Source organism: Rhipicephalus microplus, chromosome 5, assembly GCF_043290135.1.
Source record: "Rhipicephalus microplus isolate Deutch F79 chromosome 5, USDA_Rmic, whole genome shotgun sequence".
Taxonomy (NCBI): Eukaryota; Metazoa; Arthropoda; class Arachnida; order Ixodida; family Ixodidae; genus Rhipicephalus; species Rhipicephalus microplus.
The window spans coordinates 121347989-121355786 of NC_134704.1; positions in this window are offsets into that span (position 1 = coordinate 121347989).

The following is a 7798-nucleotide window of genomic DNA, read 5'->3' on the forward strand; positions in this document are numbered from 1 at the left end:
ATAAAATATAAAATGCTCGCGTTTTGCTGATGTAGCGTCGCTGTGCCAAGCGTACGGGCGCGTCAACGCTACATCGGAGTATATTGGGCCCTTCATGATGCGCTCGCGGCCGTTTTGCTAGCTCCACATATACCAAACTTGGTGTACCAAACGACTGCGAGTGCATCATGAGCGTAGCATGTAGTGATGTTGTTATATGACACGCATCTCTTGTTTATCTTGTTTGCACCAGTGTCCAGTGTCATACGTTCGTCATTCATTCACATCCCGTAATACCAAATTTGGTATAAGTGAAGCTAGTTAAACGGCCACCAGCGCAAGGCTTGCGCGTGGCGAGTAGTCATGTTGTCACATGACACGCACCTCATGATTATTATGTTTTCAAAAGTCACATACCTTCGTCATCCATTCACGTACTGTAATACCAAATTTGATATATGTGACGCTAGCGAAAGGCCGCGAGCGCATCATGAGTGTGGCATGTAGTGATGTTGTTACGTGACACTCATGTCATTATTTTTATGTTTGGGTCTGTCGCTTGTGTTCGCCATGCAATCATGCCATACCACAGCAGCTTTGCAACATGCCATGCGAACTAAACCACCGCAAGAGCTGCAGGACCATGAAATTTGAATAATGACATTCATTTCATACATGTCATGATTTTCATGTCATGAATAGTCAAATATATTCTTCATACAGTCATGTTATGCCATATCAAGTTTGGTATTGATACCATTATCGAAATGGCCAGAAGAGCTAAAAGTCGTAGCCAGATAGATAGATAGATAGATAGATAGATAGATAGACAGATAGATAGATAGATAGATAGATAGATAGATAGATAGATAGATAGATAGATAGATAGATAGATAGATAGATAGATAGATAGATAGATAGATAGATAGATAGATAGATAGATAGATAGATAGATAGATAGATCCGCTGAAAGTGTCTGCAGTACGCATAAACATGCATCGCATATAAAAAGAAACTTCCTTGTCTGCAAACCATTAGCTGCTCGTACAACTTTAGTGTCCGGTAAAACATAGCCAACATTTGCTATACATTAGCAAACGGTCAGTCAACACTAAAGTTGTCATTAGGTAACTATCAGACGACGGTTATCAACTTGAGCAAATGCCAGGTAATGTTAACCAGGGATGGTATTGCACTGAGTGTCCATAACCGTTTCTTTTTTTGTGTGTGTGTGCGTGTGTGCGAACTCAGCCTTGTGTTTAACTTAGTTTTCTAGATAAAGAAGCGCAAACAACCGGGAAAATGCTGGAGCTGGGATCAAGCACGTGGGTGTTCGTTAATGTGCCTATTTGTGCGATTTTAAAGTTTTGAGCTTGTTCAGTATACTTCGTGGCGGCAACTTATATACAACAGGAGTAACGGGCGCTACAACTCGGTGCTAAAGCTCTGTGCGTTTATATTTTTTTATTAACGCGACACTAACATAAGAGGCGCTACCGCTTTGTTAAAGTTCTCGATAGTAGAATTTTATGTCTTGGTTTACTTCGATCGTATGTAGTTTTCTTCTTGTGTTACCCATAAAATTGTGTATTTGTTCCGTTTTTCTTTATATGAATGCGAACACTGCTTATGAAGTCTCAGTTCGAATCACGTGAATGTTTCGCATTAGAAGGGGTAAGTTTTTCAGTGTACACTGCAGATGAGCGCTTGATGAAGACGGGAATGAAGAATAACCGACAAGGCCCCAGGCGACCATGGCCTTGTCCGCCTAGTACTTCTTAAGGGGGCGAATATGAGAAACTTACAAGGAAAGATCGCAGACCTCATCGTATGGGAAATGCTGCAAAAAACAAAGAACATGTATGCCAAATAACGCGGCAATAACTCTCGACTAGGGGTTAATAATAGCATTCCCTGCGGCGAAAAGTACAAAATAAACCGGAGACAGCTGCTGGCGCTGGGCGTGCAGGATTTACCTGTCGCAGATACGAAAGCGAGGCGAGAGTCAAAGCACGTCTCGCAGGTCACGCCGTGATATCAAAGAACAGCAACGTCCTTGAAGCAACCGAGACGGCACGCGATAGCATCTACGCGAGCGTACAAAGAGAAATAAACTCTCCGGAGGGTGTCTTTTTGTATGGATGGTATACGCCGGCGTTCACCTGTAGAAGATATGTCGTCCGCATTCTTCGGCTGCTGCAGGATTTTCGACGTGGCTGGCGATTAGCTTAAACGACGCTTACCTTTATCTAACAGCCGTTTCGAACTCGCTCCTGTTCATTGTAAATCATATCGTGAAAGAGGCAAACGCCTTTGCCGCCCCGCGAAGTCTACCTGTTGCGATCATCACTGCGATCAATCTTTTCACTGGCGGGTTCAGTGGAAACTATGTTTGATTGAGTGATATGTGGGGTTTAACGTCCGAAAACCACCATATGATTATGAGAGACGCCATAGTGGAGGGCTCCGAAAATTTCGACCACCTGGGGTTCTTTAACGTGCACCAAAAGTGGACACAAGGTTTGAGTGTGTGTTTAGAAAAAAAAATGTTTAATGATTTCGAGTACTTCGTACTCAACTATGGGAGAGCACCGAGCTGTCCCGCTAAAAATAATCTATTCTATGAGTGAGACACTCGTATTATCTTGGGTACCGATGAAATGATACATCGGAAAATTTCTCGCGAAAGCTCTAAGCATAGCGATCCTCGCGACTGGCTCAAGTGTTTTGTATTTCATCTTAGCACTCATTCAGTATTCTCGTCAAGCGACTGGGCTCCCACGAAGAAAAAGAAATGATTACCCTTAAAGCTCATTTCTGTGTTTACTTTTTTCCCCCTCCGACAAGTGGTATTTTATTGCCCGCAAAGCTTGCGGCTGTGTATACGTGCGAGTGATCACATTTATTTAAGTATGCCGTAGCCTTGACATGCGTGTGTTTTGGGTACTTGGGAAAATAATTCCACACGTCTGAATTGCCATTTAAAAAGAAGCATAAGCCTGGCATGGTAAACTCTTATGATCGTTTTCTTGCACAACTGCTTTACTAAACTTGAACGTTGTATGAATGATGAAACTTTACTTATAGTACGTCCGTGTATCACGCCGTTTCATATTTGTGTTTTTTGTGTGTAGAGAAAAAACCGTTGTGACACTGGTGTTTCTTTCAGTCAGAGTATGACCAACTGTGACTTCTATGTAGGCAATTCATTCATTGCTTGTCAATTTACGCCTTATATTCACCCTGCCATTCATGGCAACAGTGAAGGAGCATTTTCACTTGATTGATATGTGGGGTTCAACGTCCCAAAACCACCATATGATTATGAGAGACGCCGTAGTGGAAGGCTCCGGAAATTTCGACCACCCGGGGTTCTTTAACGTGCACCCAAATCTGAGCACACGGGCCTACAACATTTCCGCCTCCATGGAGCATTTTCACTTCCACAATCGACAATACATCCACATTATCTATGCCTCCTTGCTGATACGGTTCAGTTTTAATCTGTTGCAACGCAAGGCGTTCATATGATATGCCAATTAGGCGGATCAACGTTACTTGGGTTCTTTCGCTATCGAACTCAATGGCTTTAGAGCAGCTAAATGCGAAGTCTCTGATCAGGTATATAAAATCAAGAGTATTCTCACAGATGACCAGAAGCACCAAACATTTGGTATGTGCTAATGAGAATTAGTGAAGTACAGCGACTCGTGAAACGCAAATGATCATTTTGTGAACGATTATTCAAGAAACTAAAACAAATGCAACACGTTTCAACATTGTTTTATATCTATCAGTACACGATAAGCAGTACGTGGGGAACAATACGCACACCAAATATAGCGAAATTTAATTTTTTTAATTCCGTTTATTCGATTCGAACCTCCTTATAAGGTTTAAGAAGAAGTAAAAAACGTGTTCGTTATTAAGCATGGTGTGTATCTAAATAAGTCTTAATCCTATGTTACATGCAAAACGCACCAGCTTGTTTGACGGTTCCCATGGCGCTCTCAAAGCTACTTCATATTAAGGTTCTCATTACACAGAAGATTACGTACCGTCAGCAGCAGATCGCAACACATCATTTGTTGAGTAAACGATGAAAAATCACAGCATATTCGTGGAGTGCATGATGATGAGTGGTGCGAAGCGTCCGCTCATTCGGGAATCTGTCCATGCGTTCGTCCGTCTATGCGCCCATCCGTGCGTCAGTCCATGCAGCTGTTTGTCTGTCCGTCCATCCATCCATCTGTTCGTTCTTTAGTGAACACTCCAAGTACCGCCATCTCGCATCTTTTTATCATATTTTCAGCATATAGAAGTAACGCCATCCAGCGGAGATTCCAAGGACTAATCAAGAGGTGGCACTCGCACACTTTCTTACGGCCTCCGCTTCGTGTCTACTTCCCACCTTTCATGGCCTCCAGTTCATGGCTATATAATAGTTCACTATCTTCATGGCACTGCGCCCAACCCTCGCTAAACCTTGCTAAAACCAAGGAGATTACGCCCAGCGAGTTTAACGTGGCAACCTTTTCTGGTCAGATGGTGCTCAAAGTGCGTCTTTCTGATACTAGTTTTTTTTTAGTAAGCATCAAATTGAAGGCAAATTTTATTGGAGATTAAGTCACCAATCCTCGTCTCTGTCAGTCATTTCATAAAAAACAACTATCTTTTTTTATGATCAACGTGCGTGGATTTCCTCCTCAATTCAAAAGGGTGCGTGCGTGCCGCTGCTCTGTAGTCTGGCCGTGTAAGTGGCTTACTACTACTACTACGACTACTACTACTACTACTACTACATACATCGTGGACGCCCAACCAACGGCATAGGGAGCTGCACCCCCAAAAAGTTACCTGGCGTAATGCTACACCCGTACACGCCGGCTATTTACGTCGAGAGGGCAAAGCCTCAATCAAAACGCCGGTAATGACTGCGTCTACACTGCCGCCCTTCAATCATGGGCGTGGGCAAAACCATGCGCCTTGAGGCGTCGATGTGAGCATAGCCATACAGCTCGCAGAACCTGATGGAAAATCGAAAGCTCGGCACAGTCGACTGAGACGCAGAACAGGTCTTCTTGCATATCCAGTCGGAGATCTGCGCAGGAGTGCAATGCGAGCACTGCACAGAGCCAGATATCATGAAACGCTATCGCCGTCTTACGCACGCGCTTACGCCTTGCCGGTGGGTTACGGCGATGGGAATGTTTCGGTGCAAGGCAGGCGGCGAACAAAGCACCTCGTCGAGGCGAGGCCGGCCTTCGGAGCGGTGCCGGCGCAGTTTCCGCGGCGTGCTCTCGTAGACACCGGATGGTCTCAGTGTTTCTTATCAGCGCCGGTGCATGGAGATAAGCACATTTTTCCCAGAGCTCGTGCAGTAAAGGCAGCTATATGCAAATGAGCTTTGTTGCGGATCGACGATAGCACTGCCAGTGGTTCAATATTGCGCGGCTGTATTATTCGAAATTTACGGCGCGGACGGCTATGGCGGTATGGTTTGGTTGGGTATAGGTATACCTGGGCTGCCTTATGGACTACAAAGCGAAAACGCACGACCTTTTACGCATTTTACTGGGGAAACAACAACGCCCTAGAGATGAGAAAGTCAGGAATGCTGACCCCGTTCGTCGGCATTCCGATGGCTTTAGATGCGAAAAGCGATTTTTCATTCAACGACCACCATTTCGTTTCCACAGAGATGTGGGATGTTGTGCATGTAAAACTTGCCTTTGCGCGACGGAAAATTCCTTCAGAAAGAATATTGAAACAGCTAGATGCGTTTATATATATAAAAAAACGGACACGCTTGCTTTGTCGTAGATGTGTAAGGGTTCGTATGCTAGTGGGAAACATCAGTACAAGGCTGAATTCACTTTGGGTGCCGCACGTTAAAGAACCCCAGGTGGTCGAAATTTCCGGAGCCCTCCACTACGGCGTCTCTCATATACATGGTGGTTTTGGGACGTTAAACCCCACATATCATATCAATCAAGGCTGAATTCACACTGAATGTGCGTGAATGTTGACCAAGGCTCACGGCAACTGATGGTTGCACCAGCGACCGCGTCGTCTTTCCAGTCTTATTGATTCTTCGTATACATTCCTCAAAATTGTTGATTTGCAAGCAAAGTAGGCAGTTGCGAAGAACTTCGTCACTCGACATGTGTTAGTGGCTGGTGCGAATTCGCTCCAAGTAAAAACTTTGGCACTGCTCTGCATTGTCAATACTCCCGCGAGTATATAGAATACAGCGAGGCTTTGATGTTAATGGGGTGTAATCCTAACAGAGGGGATGCATGGTGTATGTTTACGAGGTCGAATCATGTGCGCTTTCGCAACCCAATAATACGCATGCGTTCAATTGGGTTAAAGTGGAAACAACGTATATATGCAGGTGACCTGCGGAGTTCCGGTACTTTCACCCGTAGGTCACGGGATCGAATCTCGGCTGCGGCTGCTGCATTTCTGATGGAGGCGAAAATGCTGTAGGCCCGTGTGCTCAGATTTAGGTGCACGTTAAAGAACCCCGGGTTATTGAAATTTGCGGAGCCCTCCGCTACGGCGTCTCTCATAATCATATGGTGGGTTTGGGACGTTAAACCCCACATATCAATCAATCAATTAATCAATCAATCACTACGCTACTAGATGGGTGTGGGAACAACGTCATGCATGACTTAAAAATTGTTTTTTGAATGTTTACGTAAATTTCTTTCCGATTTTCATAAGCTTAGGTGTACATTGATGTGCAGTTATACGCTCTGAATGGGAGTTACCTTCTGCTTCATTTCAACCGAACTGTATGCTTAACATAACGCTCTCAAATACTATCGGAAAATTGCCAAACAGGCATTCACGAACAAGACGCATTGAAAAATCACCAGCAGGAGCTATAAAGATTTTTCACAGGAAAAACTCTAGTGTGTGATGCCTCAATAGAGAGATACAATTACGGGAGAATACAGGTCGATTTTGTCCACCAGAAGTTCTTTAAGCTTCGCTTCATTGAGAGTTGCAGAGTTGTTTTCTAACTACGCCTTCTTCGAAACGGGTTGGCCGTGGGCAGGAATCGAACCAGCGTCGGCGAGCACAGCACCCCCACAATTTAGCCGCTAAACTACCACTGCAGTTTTTTGGAGAATTGTCTTCCGAGAAATGCGGGATCTTCGTTCACTTCATTGTTGCTTATTTTTAAACATCTTGTTTTGAGTACAACAATCCAAACATTTTTTATTGGCACATGATTGTGCCACCAAGGACACTGCTGACACTCCATTGTGCGTATATATATAGATTGTGGCTCCTGGGAAGCGCTTGAACATCTTAAAGTATGCACAGTCCCGCATTCTCCCACAGCAGGCATCGCAGACTAAGAAATACTGGTTTCATGGATTTAAAAGTGGGCAACTATAGAGATTACCTCCTTCCGAGAAGTGTTTCTCGACGCGACAAGACCCATCTAGCTCTACTGACTTTTAGGTACCAAAGGAGCCTGGCCACCCACTTATACGCGTTGTTTTGTGTTTTTTTTTTGGTATGAACTGGTACTCGTTTAATTCTTCGTCATTGTTTTCTTTGCGATTCCTATCTTCTTCTCTTTTTCTTTCCTCCTAACTTCATTTCCTCTTCCCCCCTCCTCAAAAGAGTAAGCAGGCGTTGTGCCTTTCCGCAGTTGCTCATTGTTCCCTTCCTCTTTTATTATGTGTCCTTGCGTATCTGCAAATAAAATAAATAAATAAATAAACAGTTTTAGGAAAACATATCTGTGGCATGAAATGCGCAGCTGATTGCTGCAGGAAATATAATGAACTTTTAC